The sequence below is a fragment of the Diabrotica virgifera genome, chromosome 4 (assembly GCF_917563875.1).
Source record: "Diabrotica virgifera virgifera chromosome 4, PGI_DIABVI_V3a".
Classification (NCBI taxonomy): domain Eukaryota; kingdom Metazoa; phylum Arthropoda; class Insecta; order Coleoptera; family Chrysomelidae; genus Diabrotica; species Diabrotica virgifera.
In genome coordinates, this window is record NC_065446.1 from 64,029,045 (window position 1) to 64,052,464 (window position 23,420).

The following is a 23,420-nucleotide window of genomic DNA, read 5'->3' on the forward strand; positions in this document are numbered from 1 at the left end:
AGTTAGAATAAATTATATTATTAGAAGAAATTTTTTTTACTAAGCAACAACATTTTTGTTTAATTTATTAATACTGTGTATTTTGACAACGACGTCCGAAGTGGAGGTGGAAACGTTAACAAAATCATTTTTTAAGTTAAATTGTGGCTTATTTCCCATTTAGAAAAATAAATTACACAAACGCCACAAAAAAATAGCTTTAGAACAATATACATAATATTATGTATAATGCCAATCATCATTATCCATAAATAGATACACATGAAATATTTAGCACTATAAATATTAAAATAAATATTTTAGGTTAAATTATATGTATTAAATACATATCCAAAAACTTATAAAAATAATAACCCATTCGTACCGCGTATCTGCAATCGCCTTGTCTGTGCATGTAGGTAGTGGGTTCGGTTCGGTTCTATTCCTTGGCGCGGTGCGGCCCCTTAAGTCCGATTATGTACTTTCGGCTCATTCGGCTGGGCTCGCTATTTTAGTAAACTCCCAAAAAGAGAGATAGAAGTAGGAGGTTCTAGTTCAAAGATATTTTTTACATGCCAATGTTAATGTTGCTATGATTTCTGGTTTTAATGTCTGGAACTTTTATATTGGTCCACTATCTCAAATGCAGTTCAAACACTGTGTCTTAAAAAGCTATGTTCCATATTTCTTTAATTTATACTGTATGTAATTATCAACAAGATAATCACAAAACTGGGTGACTCTTTCATCGACTGGTTTAATTTCTGCCAAATCTATAGCACAAAAATCGCTAACATCTTTAGAATGTAAGAATGGAATACCAAAAATATAAATAAGAAAATGCGTAATTTCAGTTGAGTCAACACCTTTTTTCTGGTATTCTGGAGCTAAGCCCAGTGCTTGAACCTTCCTATACCATGCCTGACCCAAATGAAAACGACATTCATGAAGATCTGCTTCAGGGAATGCCATACAGTTACTGTTATGAATGAAAATTTCAAAGTTTGAAGTTATTATTTTAGAAAATACATTTGGATACAGGACAATTCATTTCAGAACATTCTTCTATGATATATTTAAAAGCGAGATAATATGAAGATGACTTTTTATCTTGAAGTAAACAAAAGACAAGCCATGTATACTAAATAATTGAGTGAAAAAACGAGGACAGTATTCAAAAGTTCCGGCAACATTCCAATTGGAAACAGTCGAAAAAAAAACGAAATTTTGAAAAACATATTATATCACAATATGATTATCTTTGTCATTTACAATTATAAAATTTTCGTTTCTATTTGTAATAATAGAAGATGAATCAAGATGTTTATGAAATTCAGATATATTTTTTGGAAGTTATTTGGGAATTAGTGGTTCTAGCATTATATACATTTTGTCTAACCCTAATAATATCATTGATAGTAAATGTCTCTATATTTGTCTTCTTAAGTTCTTTACAGATGAGTTTCATTGGTTTTTCACTGAGATCTTCCACGGCTGCTCTTTTTGTTGAGTTGCTTACGGATTTTCTATTATAAACTTCGGCAGACAACTTCTCGTGGTTATGATCTAATATTGATTCAATTATCATATTTTCACATCCCTGTGTTTTCACAAATGCTTTGCAGGTTTTTTTAGTACATGTCTACCGTTTTACTGTATCTTTGGCCAACATTTTTTGAAAACCGAATGTATAACCATCAATTATTGATAGTGAAGGTTTGCCCTTTTGACTGACACTTATCGTTGATTGCATTACTTTGGATGTTATGACTTAAACACAATTTGATCTTGAAATTGACGAACTGACAAGCTTGAAATAGACAAACTAACTGATGCAAGAGCTAATAAACTTTCAAGTATTTATACAGCATTTAGCCAACTAATACAATATACAAAAGAGAATATGAACAAACAAAATATAACTATTTAGTTTACCTATTTAGTACCCATTTAAATTACCATTTGGCAAAATTGTGTCATTATACAGAGATTAAATAGACAAAATATCAGCCTAAATGATTAACGAAACGGAGGCATTTCGATTGTACCTGGAAGGCATTTCATGCATGAAAATATTTACCTAAAAAGTGGGAGGCATTTTGATAACGTCGGTGGGAAAGTCAAATGGTCGATAAACCCAACGTCATTGGATAAATTGCGTCGATTAGAAAGAGATACCTACCCTAATTACAAACACTTTTCTGTATCGCACTTAGGGAACAGTTTTAGATTGCAACGCGCAGTATAATAGGTATTACATGTCTATGGTCACTAAGGATGCTAAGATCGCTAAGGATGCTTAGAATAGCATGATGGACACGGAGGAAAACGAACACGGAAGTACTGCGAGAGATGAAAGAATGCGAAATAATAAACACAATAAAAATAAGAAAGTTACAATATCTGGGACACGTAATGAGGAGAGTGTCATGGTTAAAGAATTTAAGGGACTGGTTTAGATGCAGTTCTATAGAACTCTTTAGAGCAGCGGTGGATAGAGTAAAGATAGTGATGATGATATCCAACCTCCCATTAGGAGACGGCACTTGAAAAAGAAGAAGCGCAGTATAATAGGTATTACATGTCTATGGTCGCAGCTGTCACAGTCAACCAGAGTGTCCAGATTGTCTTTAATTAATGCATTATTAAGTTTTGAGGTTATAAATTAAATCAACTAAGATCTAGACGAGTCAACGAACCAGTAAAAAGTCCAAAAACAGTGAGAGACTCAAATTTCCATAGAACTCAAGACAGGGCCCATCCTGGGCACCAGGTACCTCGGAAACCATTGTCGGCGTGATATTAATGTTCAGCGACCCCAAAAAACCCCGAGTAATCAGTTTGACTTGATTTTGTATTCAATTTCCATAAAACTCCAAGAGACCAGGTCCATCCTGTACAACAGGTACCTCGGAGACCATCGCCGTCAAGATATTCGTATTCAGGAAGCCCAAGCACCCCCGAATTCCAAAATTTAACTCATTTCCGTCAATTATTTCCTAATAACAAAGTCATTCTTCATCACTTCCAAATGAACTTTGGAAAATGCATTCTCCTTGTTCATTAATGCAATTTTCATTTCGTCATCATCATTTTTATTCGTAAAGCTTCCTAAGACTCTTACGAATCGAATGCAAAAGTTTCATCGAGATTAATCCAACTGCAAAAATTTGGTAGGTTTAGTGCTTTATTTCCCCACCCAATCGTATAATTAAAATTGAAATATGTAAATGGAACCTTCTTTGTAATGTTGCAGAAAGTAAAATAATTCAACTTGAAACAATAATTATTGTTAATATAGATATTCTGAGAATACAGTAAATAAAAGAAGAATTAGAAGTCTACTCTTGTAAACAATAAAATAAGTTTAATCTGTAATTTATTGTATTTATTTCTTTTATTTTAAGCTACATTGCTTCATATCCGTTATTCAACGGTTACACGATTTTAGACTACGTGTAGTGATTTTAACAAACCAGTAATATAGTTAAGTAACTTATTCTTGAGAATTTCATTTGACTGTGCATATGACCACGCACTTTTCCTAACCTTCTATTGACCTTAATTGTAGGTGTAGCAGTTATTTTAAAATTGTATCTGGATTGAGTCAGAATTCAAGAAATTGTAGTAAAAATTCGCATTTTAAACTCATTGTTTCTTTGTTGGATAAATGCTCAGGTGCAGAAATATTTTTAAGTATTTTATCGCCTATGACGTAGTCAAAACGTAGAAAAGATAGAAGCAATACCTAATATAGACAATAGGGAACTTGCACTTTTTTATTACCTAATTATGTTAAGTTTTGTTTAAAAATGAGATTTCCAAAATTTCACACTTCAAAAACTCATAATAACTTAGAAGTACAAAAATTTAAAGTCATTAACGCCCAGTTCCACCAACGTGACTAAAGTGAAAATTTGATCTTAGGAAACAATTTTTACTTAAGTCCCGTTGAGTTTCGTTCCACCAACGAAAAATATTTACTTAAGAACAAATATTTTTGCTTAAGCTTAAGTCACCTATTATGACGACTTAAGTAAAAATTTTAACTTGACGCATGCATTGAAATTCATCTTCTGTCATTTATATAAACAAATAAGTGAGGTTAAATTTCTTCTGTTGATATTACGTTAGGATAACTTGCATTTTTGCGATCTATTTTGATTTATATATTCCTATTTTTTGTAAATTCTACCGTAATACAGGGTGTTTCATTAATAATTGTCCATATAGTAACTAGAGAAACCTTAGCACAAAATACGAAGATTTAACCTAAAACACTTAAATAAAATGTGGTTTCTTATTGAGTTACAGGGTGTTTTATCTAAAAATTTAAAAACTATTTTTGCTCAGCATTTTCAAACTATTCAACGTATCCTTTTCATACTTGGCAGGTAGTATAGGTACTGTACAAACTACTAAATTATGTTAAACAAACGTTTCTGGCTATTACCAGAGGCGTACGACGGGGGAAAGTGAATGGTTAACCCTTTCCAAATTCTACGCCACTGGCGAAATTGCTATTTTAGTTCAATTTTTGGATTCTTCATTACTTTCTATGAAAATAATATACTCTTCATTCGTAACGACAAAGGCATTAGTTTTCGAGATCTTTGAAGGTTAAAATGGAACGGCACGGTTTTTTTGATTAATGTATTGTGTCGCTTCATTTTTAATTTCAAATATTTCGAAAAGTAATCATTTTATCGTTACGAATAAAGAGTATATTATTTACTTAAAAAGTATTGTCAACCAGCCACTATCCCCTGTTGTACGCCTCTGGTAGTAGCTACAAACGTTTATTTATCTTAATTTAGTAGGGTGCACAGTATCTACACTTTTTGCCAAGTATGATAAGGATACGCCAAAAAGTTTTAAAGTACTGGGTACAAATAATTTTTAAATTTTTATCGTGATATGAATCATATAAATTAATCAAAATAACTGTGCTGTTTCATATTTAACTTCAAATATCTCGGAAACGAATGACTTTATCGTTACCAATGAAGAGCATATTATTTACGTAGAAAGTATTGGAGAATCTAAAAATAGCACTAAAATAGTAATTCTTCCAGTGGCGTAGAATTTGAGAAGGGTCAACCATTCACCAACCCCTGTCGTACGCCTCTGGTAGTAGCTAGAAACGTTTGTTTATCATAATTTATTAGGGTGTCTAGTAGTCGCACTTTCTGCTAAGTATGAAAAGGATACGCCGAAAGTTTTAAAATGCTGAGCAAAAATAATTTTTAAATTTTTAGATAAAACACCCTGTAACTCAGTAAGGAACCACATTTTATTTAAGCGTTTTCGGTTAAATCTTCGTATTTTGTGCTAAGGTTTCTCCAGTTACTATATGGACAATTATTATTGAAACACCCTGTATATAGTATAAAGTAGTATATAATAGTTTATAGTATATAATATAGTGTAGTGTAGTCTCTTTATCTTTGGTATACACACCATTGGTTTTTTTATTTTCAATGATGTCCTTGTATTTGGACACCAAGGAAACCAATTCCTCGTATTTTGATCAGAAAAGTTTACTCATTTTTTAATTTTTCCATATTCTTATAAACTATTTTCATACTCTGACAAACCAAAACTATTACATACCTTAATTTTTAAAACTCTCTCGAAATTTTTAAACCGTTATATTTTAATACTAGCAACTAAATTAATGCTAAACTAATTAATAATTCTCAACTAGGTTAATTTTAAATAAGCAAATAATTTCGCAAAATACACAAGAACATGACAAGAATCATATAATAACAATTTACAATAAATATTGAAATGACATTTTCTAATATCTAATGACATTAATGTCAAAAATGGCACAAATATTCTTCTTTTTTGGTGTTTTTTCATTAAAAACGAGTCAAAAGGTTAAGAATTTTTTACAATTTTGCAAAGTTTGTATCTCTGATGATTTAAGTTTTTACTTGTATGGTGGAACGCAAATTTCAACTAAGAAATTTTTTTGACTAAGCAAAATTTACCTAAGATTTTACTTAGATCACGTTGGTGGAACCGGGCGTAAATAATATACAAACACTATAAGTGTTGTTGAGTGCCATTTTGTAAAAGTACAAGTTTTCTATGTTTCTAAAATAGTTCCAACGATCAATAGTATTTTCTACTGACGTTTATAATGTCTAATTTAAAATTATATACAATTTTGTTTACTTTGTTCGTGCAGCATGTAAACATATAATCATATGACGTCACGACGCGTTTTGGGCTAGCTGCACTAATTTGAACTTAAAATAGTCTTTAGGGGCCGAAGGGAACACAAAAACAACTTTTTTTTTTATCTTTGATACATGTTTTAAATTATGTTCTGTTGTGATTTATAACATTTTTTTCGAATTTAAAATTTTATGCAAGTTCCCTATTATTTTAATCAGTGTGGTCCAACCTTTTAGACATTGCGGGCCGTATTAAATTTGAAATTATTATGAAGGGCCAGAGAACTCGACTCGTTCAAAAAAAGTTTATTTTAAAAAATAATATACAAACGAAATATTATTTACAAGTATTTTATTATGGTTTACAATTTACATGTTATGTTTAAAATTTAACATAAAATAAAAAATCAATGGTATATTTGAGGCAAGGGTTTATCCTCTACTAACTTTTGCACATCTATATCTATACTAGTCGTAGTGAGTCTAATAAACGCTTTCAGAGAATCGTTTTCCATGCGATTACGTGTTTTAAATTTAATATGCTTCAAAAATGTACTTTCACCACATATATACGTACTACGAAACATTGAATATAGTTTCAACGCAAAGTTACGAAGTTTAGGAAAACGATCCTTGGAGAGTAACTTCCAAAAGGTACTAATGTCTTCATTTTACTTTGCTTGATAAAAACGAATCGGACTGTAGTTCGCACAGCTCTAATTGGTATTCTGCTGATTGGTTCTGGATGTTGACTCCTATTGGATTGTTAAAAAGCTCAAGATCGGGTTTTAGGGCATCAAATTCCGAAAACCTTTCATCGAATTCTCTTTTTATTGCTGTAAGAACTTTTGGAAACCTCGAGAAATCGACCACGGTTTCTTCTTGATTTATTTCGAAACACGCAGGAAAATGTGTGAGGTCGTTTATTTTCATGCATTATTTTTCAGGGGTCTTATTTTTCCCCTGGAGTTGTAGGTTTAATGTGTTCAAGTGAGAGGTGTCTGTTAGAAATGCCAGTTCATGAAGAAATGTTTTGTTCTTAAGTTTTGTTATAAATATGTCCGTGTTAATAACAATTTCCGTTTCAAAAAACAGTAAGATCTCTTTTCTTAAAGAAAAATTTTTTTTAAGGCATTTACCTGCACTCAATCAGCGTATCTCTGAATGTAGGGGGACGTCCTTATATTCAGTATTTAATTCCTCCAAAAAAGAGATGAATTTTTGGTGTCGCTGAGCTCTGTTTCCTCCTCTTAAGCTGTTTACTATCTGCACTACAGTTTTCATAGTATCGCTGATTTTAGTTATCTCTCCGCAGAGAGCCTCTTGATGGATTTGATGGATATTGCAATGAAACATAACACAGTTAACACCATTTTTCCGTAAAAGTCCAGCCAATCCCGTTATGCGTCCCGTCATTGCTTTTGCTCCGTCGCGCGTCGGTGCAAACGCAAGAGCACTTTTGAAAACCGCCTATATTTTTCACAGCGTCACTAACTGCTTCAAATATATTTATACCTTTGGTTCCGTCTTCCATGTGGTGCAGTTTTAGAAGTTCCTCAGTTACACAAAAATCTTCACTGATGCATCTAACAAAAATTAATAGCTGATTTTTGTCAGTAATATCAACAGATTCGTCCAGGGCTAAGGAGTAGTACAAACAATCACGAACTGTGTCGACCATTTTTTTTAAATACATGAGTATTCAGTTCATCAACTCTTCTAGATACAGTTTGATGGGAAACTGAAACACATTCAAAATTTTTGGCCATCTTTTCATCTCCAAAGGATCGCGCCATTTTAACGGCACACCGCTTGATCATTTCTCCATCTCTAAATGCTTTTTTACTTTTGACAAGCTCTAAATATACTTCATATGATGCTGCTAAGCTTGATGATTGAACAGCTGTCGGTTTTGTAAATAGAGATTTTTGTTTATTCAATTTAGCTTTAAGTTCTTTTACAAGAGTATTGCGAGCTTCACCTTGATATTTGTCGTATTTTGTTTTGTGATGGGTTTCATAATGCCTACTAATATTGTATTCTTTTGATACCGCGAGTACTTGACAATAAATAATGCACTGAGGTTTGCCTTTTAATTCGATGAAGAAATATTGATTTTTCCATTTTCCTTGGAACGTACGCTCTTCGAAAATTTTGCGTTTTTTGGCACTATATTCATTCTGAATTTAACATTCAATTTATTCGCCACTGTTAATTTAACACGACACTTGCAGCTGACTGAAGCTAACTGTCCGCTCATCGGGAGTGTGTGTTCAAGGTTAACTACTTTCTTAAGATTACGGAAAGTTAGACAGGGTTGGAACAGTTAAAAGTTATCAATGGCAATATTTTTGAAATGTGTTTGCGGAGGCCGCAGTTTAACGAGGCTCGGGCCGCATGCGGCCCGCGTGCCTGATGTTGGACCACACTGATTTTAATAGTAGGGGAGCATTGGATGCTAAACTTGCAGTTGCTAAAGCGTCATGGGGACCTATTGGGTTGTAAAGATTAGGTCCTAAAAACAAAAAAATGAAGTTTTCCATTTCAGTGGGGATTTTCCAGTTTCAAATCTCCTGATATTGGTTTCAAGTACCATTTGCATATTCTTCAATTAATGTCAGAAACCTATACTCTATATCATCATACTGCGGTATCACTAGTTGATCACCTGCAAATGACAAAGTTATATGTTATTGTTGTTAATTGGTGTTCCATATTTTTGAACTTCTGTTTCCATAGTTTTAACCCCTTCGGTACGGTGATGCACCCGTGTGCATCATGCTCGACTGTCCGCTCAGTACGGTGATGGACACGGGTGCATCATGAGTTTTCGTTCACCATATACAGCGGTGCCACCATCTGCATTTCAGGTATTTTTGTTCCGCCCGAATTACCTTATTTAAATCTAAAAGTGGGGAAATCACGCCTAAAAGTGGGTGATGTCCAGAAGGAGATTATATTTAGTTAATTTTATTGGTGATAAGGTTGTTTGGATGTTTGATTGATGGGATTGTGTGGGAGGTGAAGTTACTGTGCTGCTGTTTACAACTTACCTTATTATCCCTTGCAAGATAATTCGGATGGAATTTCCCAGATTAGGAGACTGGGACGACATCAAGCACAAAATAATCTGGTAAATTCCATTCGAATTATCTTATTTATCTTTTTTAATAATTTTTGCTTAAAATGGTATCTTATGGATAAAATTTAATTTAACTCACATACTATGTAGAATAATAAATTTAATAAAAATAGTTTTATTTCTAAAATTAGTGTTATTATTACATTAACTGTAATTAGTTCCAGTGTGATAGTTTATTTTAACAGACCGCGCGAAAACGCCCCGACTTGCCGAATGACGGTCCGGCACGAAGGGGTTAAAGCCTGCTTTAGATAAATTTTAAATAATGGGAACACAGCAGCCCTGTTTAAGACCTTTACTCATTTGGAATCCATTTGACAGACTATTTCGAACCTTTACCTTTGCGCTAGCATTAGCGTACAGTTCTTTCTTCATACTTATTAACATAGGCGTAACCAGGATGATCCTAAGGGGGGTTACAACTACCTGAAAGGGGGGGTTACAACTACTGGAAGGTCTCTGAAGGGTATGGTGTTAAGCGTATAGAGCTCAAAGTACATCCCAATGGGGGGGGTTATAACCCCAAAACCCCCCTGGTTACGTCTATGCTTATTAAAATGCTTATATTTGTTTTCCCTAACGCTTCTCATACTTTATATTATGTATTGTGGCCTTTAAATAAGCCTTTCGTAAAGCTACATTCAGTAAAAGCACGTCTTGATTAAGAGTTTTTTTCTTTTCAATAATCGCAAAATATGCAATAATAGCAAAGATACAACACACACATCATTAACACACAATACATAAACACATATTACTTAAACGCTTAATACATAAACAAACAACATAATCAGAATTATTGATGGATTCGACCGTCGTCACTTGATGGTAGTTCATTTTATCTAACAATAAAACACTGAAAACGTTTGTTTTCTATATTTCCACAAAATGTATTATAACTACAGTCGGAAAAATGAAAGAATACCCATGAACGAACATATAAAACACGCTGTATTTTCCTGTCACCGTGTCACAAAGAAAATTGTCCAGTGCAAGTACATGTAACAATAATTATTACATGTACTTGCGCTGGCCAATTTTTTGTGTGACACGGTGACAGGAAAATATTAATATAAATAATTATATGTTCGTTCATGGGTATTCTTTCATTTTTCCGACTGTATGTGACTAAAAACTCCATAAGAAAGCCCTGGAATTAGTATATCCACCACCACAGAAAAAACTCAGTACCTTCTGCTCTATCACATAATATACTGGCAAGATAACAACAAAAATAGCCAGATACATAGAAAAGAAAAGAATAACACCAGCTTTCAGAACCAACAACAACTTAAACAAATATATTAAGAACAATAAGAGCCGAAAGAGAAAGCAACTTCATCAGCATCAGAGTGATGTTTTCAAACTAACTTGTGACTGTCCGAAAACTTACATCGGTCAAACTGGCAGAACCTTTGACAAACGGATAGCAGAACACAAAAGGGCTTTCGACAATAGAAAAACAGACACTTCTACATACGCACTTCACCTTCTAGATCATAATCATTCTTTTAATGAAGAGTTTCAAATTCTGCATATTTAAAATAAAGGCCTTAAGCTATCTTTATTAGAATCTATGGAAATTAATAAATTTAAAAATACAGATATAATTCTGAATGACCAACTCGAGACAAACAATTCCTCAACCCCTTCAGTAAAAGAATTTAAAAAAGCAAACCCATAGTAAACTAAATCACTTGAGAAAGGCACTCTGCCGAAACAGCTGTAGTCACATAGTTATAATAAATTTTGTGAAAGTATAGAAAACAAACTTTTTCATTGTTTTATTGTTAGATAATCAGAATTTGATATCATCTTGATGGCATCACTTTCAGAATTATCAGTTGAAAGCATGGCTATATGCCTACAAGATCAAGGTCAAGTCAGTCAACCGTCAATTTGGAAAACAATAACTGCCAAATAATTACTGTCAAATAACGGATATATCTATAAAATGTAATTTTCATTCCAATCAACTGTGGCTTAATCCCTTCTAAACCTAATATTTATACTTCATATAAATCTATAAATCAAAAAGGCCGGGACACTTAACAGACGCTCAAGGAAATCCAATAGTTGATATTGAAGAAACAAAAACAACATGGATGAACTATGTGACAACAACATTTGAAGACGATAGGAATGTCACCATCACACAAAATAAAAATGACGATACCGGACCACCTATTCTCGAAGCGGGAGTAGAAGCTGCTATAAATAACATTAAGAAGGGAAAAGCCGCAGTACCAGACGAGTTCTACTCAGAATTTTTGAAAATTATGGATAAAGACGAAGTAAAAAGACTTACCTTGATCTTCAACAATATAAGTATACCAAAGTGGCAAAATACCCCAACAGTGGCTAAGATCAACTTTTATAACAATCCCTAAAAAGGCCAATGCCAAAAAATGTGAAGATTATCGATTAATAAGCCTTATGAGCCATCTCCTGAAAACTTTTTTAAAAATTATCTATACATAAAAGAATATACAGGGTGTAACAAAAATACAAATCACATATTCTGGGTCCAAAAATAATTCGACTGAACCTAACTTACCTTAGTACAAATGTGCACATAAAAAAAGTTACAGCCCTTTTAAGTTACAAAATGAAAATCGATTTTTTCGGATGTATCGAAAACTATTGGAGATTTTTTATTGAAAATGGACATGTGGCATTCTTATGGCAGTATCATCTTAAGAAAAAATTATAGTGAAATTTGGACACCCCATAAAAATTTTATGGGGGGTTTGTTCTTTTAACCCCCCCAAACTTTTGTGTACGTTCCAATTCAATTAATGTTGTAGTACCATTAGTTAAACACAATGTTTTTAAAACTTTTTTGTCTCTTAGTACTTTTTCAAAAAGTCAGTTTTTATCGAGGTATTTCGAATATTTCTCAAATCCACCACATTTTGTATATGTTTAAGTACGATTATGGAGACTTGGTAATAATATGAACATTTATTTATGATTTACAATTTTAGAGATATTTTGAACCATATTAAAAAAGAAGTCTTTCTCTCGATAAAACGTGCTTTTTCGAAAAAATAAAAAGAGGCAAAAAAGATTTAAAAACACTGTGTTTAACTAACGGTACAGCAGTAATATTTTAATTGGAAAGTACACAAACATTTGGGGGGTTTAAAAGAACAAAACCCCCATAAAATTTTTATGTAAACATATTGAAAAATAAGCCTCAACTCGATAAAAACTGCCTTATCGAAAAAATACTAAGAGGCAAAAAAGTTTTAATAATATTGAATTTAACTAATGGTACCACAATTATAATTTAATTGAGACGCACACAAAAGTTTGGGGGGTTTAAGGGAACAAAATCCCCATAAAATTTTTATGGGGTGCACAAATTTCACTATAATTTTTCTTTAAGATGTTCCTGCCATAAGAATGACACATGTCCATTTAGTTTTCGATATATTTGAAAAAATCGATTTTCATTCTGTAACTTCAAAGGGCTGTAACTTTTTTTATGTGCATATTTGTACTAAGGTAAGTTAGGTTCATTCGAACTATTTTTGATCCCAAAATATGTGATTTAATTTATGACCTGTATTTTTGATACACCCTGTATAAAAAGTGTGAAGAACACATGACACACACAATTCGGCTTCAGGTATGCATTGAGTACTCGAGAGGAACTTTTTGCAATACAAGTTCTCTTTCAAAGATGTAGAGACGTGAATTGTGATATATATGTGTGTTTTGTTGATTTCCAGAAAGCGTTCGATAGAATAAAACATGACGAACTGATGAAAATATTAAATTCAATTGGTCTAGACAGCAGAGATCGCCGTATAATAAACAATATCTATTACGAACAAACTGCAGCTGTTAGAGTAGGGGATCAGTTAACAGACGACATAAAGATAAAAAGAAGTGTGCGACAGGGATGTATATTGTCCCCATTATTGTTCAATACATATTCTGAGCACATTATGAACCTAGCGCTAACGGACATAGACGAGGGAATACCTATAAACGGAGAACGATTGAACAACATAAGATACGCTGATGATACTGTCATTTTTGCAGACAGTCTTGAAGGTCTGCAGATATTTGTCTCCAGGGTGGCAGAAGTAAGTAGCAGGTTTGGGCTTGATTTTAACATAAAAAAAACCAAATACAGGGTTATAAGCAAAAATAGGATACCACCTGGTCAATTACTAGTTAACCAACAACCTATAACACAAATCACCAACTTTTGTTATTTGGGTGCAAATTTAAATGAACAGTGGGACCAATCGACGGAAATTAAGAAAAGGATCGAGAAGGCAAGATCAGCTTTCGTCAAAATGAAAAAAATCTTTAACAGCCACGATATAAAATTGGAAATAAAAGTTCGTTTACTAAAATGCTACGTATTCTCCGTTCTTTTATATGGCGTGGAGTCATGGACCTTAACTGAAGCATCACTGAAGAGACTGGAAGCATTTGAGATGTGGTGCTATAGATGCATGTTGAGGATTTCCTGGATAGACAGAGTTACCAACGAAGAAGTTCTACATAGAATGGATAAAGAGGGCGAACTAGTCGTAACCATAAAACGTCGCAAACTGGAATACCTGGGCCATATAATGTGCAATGAACAACGATATGACCTACTTCGGACCATACTTCAAGGTAAATTGCATGGGAAAAGAGGTCCAGGACGAAGAAGAATATCCTGGCTGCATAACCTGCGAAAATGGTTTAACTTAACCAGTACCGGACTTTTCAGGTCAGCAGTCAACAAAGTCAGAATAGCCATGTTAGTGTCCAACATCCGTAACGGATAGGCACCATAAGAAGAAGAATAAATACTAATAAAATATTAAAATATATATAAAATTTGCATTTTATTTGCTTGTTTTTTATTCTTAGAAAGACTTTTTATGGCAAAACATTACACCTTCAAAAAATATTTTTTGTTGAATATTTATATTAGCGCTTACAGTTTTTAGAAATATTAATAAATATAATTTCTATTCCTAATATGTACAGTATTTTTAGTATTTTGGGAATAGATTATATTCGCAACTTCAAAACCACATTTTTTTGCTAAAATCGATTTAAAACCCATCCAAAGATACTTTGAAGAATTTCGCATTAAGTTTGATGTATTTATTGACTAAAATGTTTGACGTTTTATGGAACTGGATTTAGATTCTCGAACTCAAGAATTTCACAGTTATTATTGCTAATTTTAAACGGCGCCAAGATACCCAAAAAAATAACAGGAAAACAAACGAAAAATTTAAATAAAGTTGTATGAGTGACATTCTTTTAGTAGGGAAAAAACAAAACGGATTAAGATCTTCTTTACTTTTCAATACATTGTTTCCAGTGGCGTAGGCGCAGGAACAAAACAAGTTTATTGATTTGTACACCATTTCTTTACATTGTATTATTTTATTTTTCACATATCTAATAAATTTGCATTGTGGGATACCAGTGACCAGCATATGTACATGGGCAGTCCGATAAGTACTTAGCCTACAAAAGAAAAAGGAAAATTTTGGAAAAGTGGCAATTTATTTCTCTACATAGTCTCCTTTTAGCTCGATACACTTGACCCAGTGATGCTCAAACTTCTTTAACCCGTCTGAAAAATACCTTTTCCCGAGGTCTGCAAAATAGGCTTCCGTGGCGGCGATGACCTCCTCATTCGACTTAAATTTCTGCCCAGCGAGTATATTTTTCAAGTTTGGAAACAAATAGTCGTCGCATGGGGCCAAATCTGGAAAATACGGTGAATGGGGCAACATTTCGTAGCCCAATTCGACCAATTTGGCCATGGCTACGGCGGAGGGGTGAGCCGGTGCGTTGTCATGGTGGAAGAGCACTTTTTTCTTTGCCAAATGGGGTCGTTTTTTCTTTAGTTGGGCGTAGAATCGGCCCAATAATTCGGCATAATAGGGTTCTGTGATCATTTTGCCCTTCTCCAAGTAGTCGATGTAGATCACACCTTGTGAATCCCAGAAAATGCTGGTCATCACCTTTCCGACCGATTGGACTGTCTTCACCTTCTTCGGAGGACGTTCGCCGGGTGCTGTTCACTCTTTTGACTGTTCCTTGGTTTCTGGTATATACCAGTGAGTCCATGTTTCGTCGATGGTTATGAAACGATGTAAAAACTCCTTTGGATCACACTTAAATAGCGTCAAACACTGCTCTGAAATGGTCTCACGGTTACGCTTATTGTCTGAAGTGAGCAAACGCGGCACCCATCGCGCCGACAGCTTTCCAGGCCCAAAATTTCATGCAGGATATGACCTATGCGGTCTTTTGAGATACCTACTGTGTCAGCTATCTCGCGCACCTTTAGTCGGCGGTCTGCCAATACAAGCTCGTGGATTCTTGTCACGTTATTCTCCGTGGTAGCCATTTTTGGGGCACCTACGCGTGGCTCATCAAAAACCGACGTTCGTCCACGTTGAAACTCATTAAACCAATTTTTGACAGTTGCCATTGAAGGAGAAGAGTCACCGTACACAGCATCCAAGCGCTCTTTGATTTCGCTGCGTGATTTCCCTTCCAAAAATAATAATCGATTCACCGACCGATATTGCTCTTTTTCCATATTATTAAAATCCGCGGACAAGCTGACATTCACACGCAGACATTCACACGCAATCACAAAAATACTATAATTTCGATTTGGCTGAAATTTTGACAATTCTATTATTACGGAGTTATTATAGAGCTCACTTAATAAGCATTTCTGAGTACTTTGACAAGTGTTTAGTATGTTCCTGAGTACTTATACAGTGCGCTGGAATAAGTGTCACCCCTCCCTATTAACTTCTTTATTTTTAGCTCATAAGGAAAACGTTCAGACAGGTCGATTTTTAAAATAATCATAGTCTATTATTTCATCAACGTTTCGAACTTTACGCAATTCCTCTTCAGGTGACAGGCATAACTTTGATTTTTTAAATGGGAAAATACATCATGTGACACCTCATTTAAAAGCTTCTGAAATACTGATTACAAAAATGTATAATACTTTAATCCCTTTTGAGAGCGTAGGCGCAAAATTTCGGTCGAATGCTTTTTCAAAGTATTAATTTTTCTCCAATCCTCAGAAAACTAATAAGTAATTTTGAAAAATTTAATCGCAGAATGAAATATTACAATATTATCGAGAGTCGACAGTCTCTGAGAACTTCTATAATAATTACTTTAATCAGCCACAGGGGTGAAAAAAAGAGAAAATTTAGTCTGATTTTTATTTCAAATAAATTATTCAAAAAAAACTTATTGTTTATAACTTTATAACTTCCGTTATTTAAGCTGGAATACCTAGATTTGAGTACTCACCGAAAAAAATTATAGAAACTAACTTTGAATTAACGTTAAAATGTTTTTCAAGTAAGTAATTTCTTAAATTTTTTATTAGCTTCAATTTGGATAATTATAACTTTTTTGCAAAATCTTATCGTTTTTGTGTTATTTATGAAAATCGCTTTAAATCATACATTTTTTTTATGAAAATTTAAAATCTTTTATCTTTAATAACTAAAAAATGATTGATTTATTTTAATAACTTGATATAACAAATTTTACTTAGAATTTGTCCCTCTATCGGTTTATGGGGATATTTTTTTTAATAAAATAATTTTCAACTCCGAGATGGGGTGGCATCCATTTCCAGAGTAAAAGCGCAAGTTGGCACGACGTTACTTTTGTTTCTTAAGGTATCCTCTAACTACTCACCAATTTTCATGAAAATCGATGGAGGTTCAAGGAAATCGGTGGAGAAAACCTTCAGTGACTGCACTATGTACAAATTATTGAACATTTTTATATTTATTAAATTTTTCTATTCGTTATTGCGTAACACGATAATCACGTAATTACATTCTGTGCACATGATGTTCCAGATAAAATCTCTAATCCCAAATGTTAATATTTGCTTCGCTCATCTACGCCTTTGACTAATAGTTGGTTGCGAGAGCATGCAACAGAAATTCCCAGTATTTAATTTATAACGTGTCTCCACCTTTAGCACCTTGACACATAAATTTTTTTGTAATGTGTCTATGTCTAATCCCTTGCAAGATTTTTTCAAATAAAAAATGATGCTGTTTTTATGGAATTTCATTCCTTTCAAGTCATTGGTGTTTGAGGAATTAGGTCCGGGAAGGAGGGTAATGACGGGGCAATGTAGTCCAATCAACAGCCATTTTCTCGTGGAATTTTGAGAACCAAGGTCGATTTCCTTGAAAATTTGGATTTAGGTAGCATTTATAATAGTATGAAATCCGAATAGGAGGTCGAAATGTACCCACCTGCTTGCCGGATGAAACATTTTTTTATTAAATTTCATACATAGACAAATACGACCAGCATGGGTCGCCTATTAAAATCGTGTCATAGCTATCCTTAAGGGGGGCCGTAGGGGTTGAAATCAACATTTTAAGCACATTTTTGTGAATTTTCTTTTGAAAGTATGAGAAAATCATTTTATTTCTAAAATAAATAAGCATATTAAGAGGAAACAGTAGCGATCAACAGGTAGCAAAAAAGCGTTCCAAGATTGCGGCTGTAATTTTAAATATTTTTTCGAGATATTTGGCACACGTATTCGTAAAATTATAAAGAATGGCGGTACAGAGCCCAATTTGAAAAATATATTAATATGTGGAAATTACTCTGTAATTAAGTACAATATTAAAAAAAACGAGTCTGTACCGCCATTAAGAAGAACAAAAAAATACACTTTCTTCAAATAAACTTTTTTATCCGATGCCTAGATTTTGTGTCATTTTTGAACTACTAAAATTTTTTATTTCATTATTAGTTCCAAAATCTAGGCATCGGATAAAAAAGTTTATTTGAAGAAAGTGTATTTTTTTGTTCTTCTTAATGGCGGTACAGGCTCGTTTTTTTTAATATTGTATTTAATTACAGAGTAATTTCCACATATTAATATATTTTTCAAATTAGGCTCTGTACCGCCATTTTTTATTATATTACGAATACGTGTGCCAAATATCTCGAAAAAATATTCAAAATTACAGCCGCAATCTTGGAACGCGTTTTCGCTACCTGTTGATCGCTACTGTTTCCTCTTAAGTATAATTCAAAAAATATTTGAAAAAAATTCAAGAAAAAATATTGAAAAATAAGCCCACGGTGGCAAATGCTTAAAGACACCTCAAAAAAACAATGAATTTTGCGGTTGACATCATAATTTATCATTGGATCATGGTAGTCAAAAAACTCAAAAAGATTTTATTAGCTTAAGGGCTTCTCGAGGTAACGCTGTTATGTTTCTCTTAGTTTTAATGATCTTTTTCAATTCTTTTTTGTCTGTCAAATCGTAAAGTGGTGCACACCGGAATATGCTTTTGAATCGCGGGGTAATTTACAAAAGAAAATGAGAACAGCTGTTGACCATTTCTCACTACGCTCAAACGCGCTGGCGCGAAGATGCTGCAAAGCGAGTCGAAAGTAGGGAGATAGTGTTGAATATCCCTATCTTCGACTCGCTTTGCAGCAGGTTCATGACAGCACGCTTGAACCTAATGAACAACGGTTAACAGCTGTTCTCGGTTTCATTTGTAAATTACTCCGCGATTCAAAAATATATTCCGTTGTGCATCATTTTACGATTTGACAGACAAAAAGTAAATTGAAAATAAAAGTTGACAATACTTTAAACGCTTTTTCCCCAAAACTGCTTTTTTCAAAGGCTGTAGACCTTGTAACTCAAAAACTACTTGTCCGACCCACCTGGAATTTTGTATATATTTTATATAGACATCCCTTGCGAGAATTATAGAGCAATGTGCTTGTCATCGGTCGCCTTCAAGGTATACACGAGAATTATAGAGAAGCGTCTAAGATCAGTGATTGAGAAAGAATTGGAAGACGAACAGGCTGCATTCAGATCAAACCGTCAAACAAACGATAACGTCTACATCATAAGAAATATAATAGAGAGACAATGCCGTAAAGGGAATGAACTATTTCTCATGTTCGTCGATCTGAAGGCGGCATTTGATACGATAAACGGAGAAATATTGTGGAAAATATTGTAAAGCTATAATATACCAAAAAAGATGATAAAAGTCATACAATCTATATATATGGAAGTAGAAAGCCAAGTACAAATAAATGGAGAAAGATCAGGCACTTTTAAATGGGATAAGGGAATTAAACAAGGAGATGGACTAAGCCCCCTCTTGTTTATAATAGTCATGGATACTCTAATCAAAAATACCAAAGATCAAACAAGAAACCTTCAATACATAGTAGGATATAAAAACTTAAATGCAATAAAGATCAACTCCCTTCTATACGCTGATGATATAGTTTTAATCACAGACACAGTAGAGAAAATGCAGAAACTAATAGATATTTGGCAAAAAGAGATACATAAATTAAAAATGGAAATGAATCTTAACAAAACAAAACTTATGATATTAAATGAAGATGAGAAAAGAGAAATGAATACTAATATAATAGTAAGGGAAAAAGTAATAGAACACGTATCTACTTTTGAATATTTGGGAAACATAATAAAGGATGATGGGAAAACGGACTTGGCAATAAGTAATAAACTGAAGAAGGCAACTAGCGTGTATTACTCTTTAAATAATACAATTTTTGGAAAGTCAGAATTAAGCAACAAAACTAAACTCAGAGTATATAACAGCATAGTAAATCTGATAATGACATATGGGGCGGAAACGTGGATTGTCCAAAAGAAACATGAATCAATGGTAAACGCGACCGAGATGAAATACATGAGAAGAATAGCCGGAGTTACGAAGTTTGATAGATTCAGAAATGAAGATATAAGAAGAGAGCTGGAACAAGAACCGATAATGAGGAAGATCGAAAACAAACAATTAAGCTGGTTTGGACACATACAACGAATGGAGCAAAATAGACTTACAAAGAAGGTACATGAAGCCAAAATGGGAAACAAAAGAAAAAAGGGAAGGCCGAGGAAGACATATATGGACCAGATCCAGGACATAGGTGAAAGGAGACACATCAGTATGAGGGATATGAAGAACCTGACCACCAATAGAAGCAATTGGAAGAAGTGGATAAAAGGCGGAACCCGACATCCGACGCCCTGAAGGGCACTAAGGATTATGAGAAAGAAGAAGAAGAAGACATCCCTTGAGGTAACGCTGTCAATATATTTTTTGTTTTATGCTTTTTTTATTTAACAATAATAAATATGTTGATTTTCGCCCTTTTTTGTGCAAAAAATTTCATTATAACTAAAAAACTCGACAGAGTTTCTCGATAAACATATAAGCTAACAAAATCTTTTGGAATTTTTTGTTTACCATGATCCAATGATCAGTTCGGATGTCCACCGCAAAATTCATTTTTTCTTTTCGATGTGACTTTAAAATTTTTCTACCGTTGGCTCATTTTTCAATATTTGTCCTTGCATTTTTTTTTGAGTATTCTTTGAATTATACTGAAAATGCTTATTTAATTTAAAAATAAAATAATTTTATCATACTTTAAAAAAAATTCACAAAAATTTGCTTGAAATGTTAATTTCAACCCCTACGGCCCCCCTTTAGGATAGCTATGGCACGATTTTGATTGGCAACCCATGCTGGTCGTGTTTGTCTATGTATGAAATTTAATAAAAAAAATGTTTCATCCGGCAAGCAGATGGGTACATTTCGATCTCCTATTCGGATCTTAGGCTATAAGTTTGGTCAAAATCTACCCTACGAAGAAGCGTGATTTTACCCTGGGGTGAAAATAACTCCATCTAGGGGATGAAAATCTTTTTAATCAAAATACCTACGGAAATCGATAGATTGACCAATTCTGAGTAAATTTTGTTCTATAAATTTTTTTGCAAATTTGATACTATCTAAGATATTAAACATCGAACCTATGCATTTTTCATTAAAAAAACTCACGTTTTATAACCGTTTTTCATGAATAACTTGAAAAATTTTAATTTTACAGAATAAATCATAATGAATAAAATTGTAGCTAATAAAAAAACAAAGAGATTCACGTCGGAAAGGCCTATGTAAGCCAAATTGACCATTTGGCAGCTTATTCTTTAAAAATCAGAAAATATTTCTCAAAAATTCATTCTTAATTTATTTTTAAATCTTCGATACAACCATAGTACACTTAAGAGGATTGGTACGTATTTTCGGCTGCAATGTTATTCAAATGGGGATTCATTTTTTTCGAATCCTGAGAAAACTAAGAAGTATTTTTGAAAAATTTAAACGCAGAATGGAAGATTACGTTATTAGCGAGGGCCAAAAGTCCCTGAGAACTTCTATAATGTTTATTTTAATAAGTTACAGGGGTGAAAAACTAAGAGAAAATTTAATGTGATTTTTAATTTCAAATATCTCATTCGAAATAAACTTTTTATTTATTCTAAGGGACTTTCGGCCCTTGGTAATAATTTAGTCTTTCATTATGCGTTTAAATTTTTCAAAAATATTTATTGGTTTTTTCAGGATTCGAAAAAAATGAACACAATGCCGTGGTAATATTTTCCATATCTATCTTTGTCTTACAACGCACTGAGCCGAATATAATATTGTCAGCATATATTGTCAGTCAGACACTGACAATCAGTGACAATTTTAAATATTTGACATTGCATCGGGAATATTTTGAGTTATTGATTAAATATTATTGATATGTAGTGTATTTGATTCATAATTGATTTAAGACGTGAACTTAATAAAAAGTTATTTATTGTGTATGATTTGTGGAAGATGCAAGCAGTGAATACATCAGGATAATATATTCTGTGATCCAAGTATTTTGTTGTTAAAGATGTTCAAAATTGTAAGCGTTCCATAACAATATAATATTAAAAAATCACTTTAACACTTTTCCTCTTTTCTCGATTGAGTATTAGTTTTTGTTGAACAATTATCACATTTATGAACTGAATTAATAATTTGCAATTATAAAAATAACAGTTATCCAAGAACATTCAAGAGCCATCTCTTTAAATTAATGATGACATTTTCAAGTAGAATGACATTCTAGTAATATTTACATATCCATATCAGTGTGAATTTTACTACACGTAGTTTGCCGTGTAAAGACAGATAAAGTAGGGATACACGTAAAATATTTGCGAATTATGTACCCATAGCCTTAATGTAATTTGTGACTTATCCAATAATATGAAAAAACTTCACCATCAAGTTTCTTTACATAGTGTATTCCTTAAAAAAATCGAGTTCTGTTTTTGAGGGATAACTTTTTAATTGATTTTTATCTTGGACCTTAAGTCTTTTCTCAATATGTATTTTATTTTTAAAAACCAGATTTATAGTCCATGTGATGCTGTCTGGAAAAATTTCTGATTCGATTTCTTTGTGGATTCCTATTCAAAAATGTCCCCTTTAAACAAATCTGAATGGTGCCGGGCGGAATTTTTGGGCAGAAATTGTTTAAACAATTTTTTTAAACAAATACAAAAGATTACAGCAAATTGAACAAATTGAAGGAGGAATGGAGGAATTTAGAGGAGTGCATGCTAGCGCTGTTGAGGAAGCCTGAAATGGTGGAAACAGCTGTCCAGCGATTATGCAACCCTCTGAATCGAAAACAAGCAAAATCATCTATTTACAAAATATTACGTTTTTTGCTCCGGTATATATATTTTTAAGTTTTGTGGGTCATTCTAAACAAGAAAGGTATCTTGTAAATTTTTTCAAAAATTGATAGTTTTCGAGTTAATGGCGATATAATATCTGAAAAATGCACGCATTTTAGAGGCCTAAAAACTCATATTTAAATTAGAATTTTTAAGGTTGCCAGATACTTAAATTGAAGTTTATACATTCAGCTTCAAGATTCTGAAGAGTGATTTCGTCTAACCCTAATTTAAACCACTCTTTTTAATTGTTAAATATGCACGTTCATCCGATTTGTTTGCCGGTGCGGCGCGCTCTATTTCAAAAATCTCCAGTTTTTCTTCGAAAAATATTTTTTCTAGATTGCTTGGGACATTCTAAATGAAATAAGTTTTTTGACATTTTTCTCGAAAGTTAACAGTTTTAAAGTTATAAGCGATTGAAAATCCAAAATGTTTTTTCGGATTTTAAATCTTATAACTTTAAAACTATTATTAT